Source organism: Miscanthus floridulus, chromosome 11, assembly GCF_019320115.1.
Source record: "Miscanthus floridulus cultivar M001 chromosome 11, ASM1932011v1, whole genome shotgun sequence".
NCBI lineage: Eukaryota > Viridiplantae > Streptophyta > Magnoliopsida > Poales > Poaceae > Miscanthus > Miscanthus floridulus.
Genome location: NC_089590.1, coordinates 54,127,238 through 54,127,838, shown reverse-complemented (window position 1 = coordinate 54,127,838; position 601 = coordinate 54,127,238).

Here is a 601-nt window from a genome sequence, read left to right as displayed (position 1 = left end):
CATCGTCGCTGAGGTCGTATGGCTTGTTCTTGCAATGGATGCAGCGACGCCCCATCGAGTCCTTCCACAACGACGCCAGCAACTTCTTCTCCGACGAACTGCTCTCTGGTTCCTCCTCTTGGCGTCAATGGAGAGCGTGTGTGTGTGATAACGTGTTAGAAAGTAGAGAACGAGAGAGATTGAGTGATGCAAAATGATTCTTCGTTTGTATTCCAATAAACATTGTGTGTGTACACACACACACACAGCCCATATGAGCGGTTACAAATGTGTGAGAGAGAAGGGTGAAAAAACATTCCTTGGATTAATCCCTAATTAAGCCCTAAATAATAATTCTCAACCATTTCAACTTCTCAGCAAGGCAGCAACTGCAACTTGGGTAAAGCATCAAGCATGGCCCAATAGAACTCCACGAAAGCGGGCCGCGAGCAGCAAAGCCCCAAAACCAGCAATTCCCCATCAGGCATCAGCGCGCCACATGGCCTTCTTCTTTCTCGGCGATACGGTCTACAACGAACCGAGCCCACGTAATGTCCCGTCCCGTTCCGTCGAACTGCAGACTACGAAATCTGGGACGGAATCCCCCAATCCCGGCGTCATC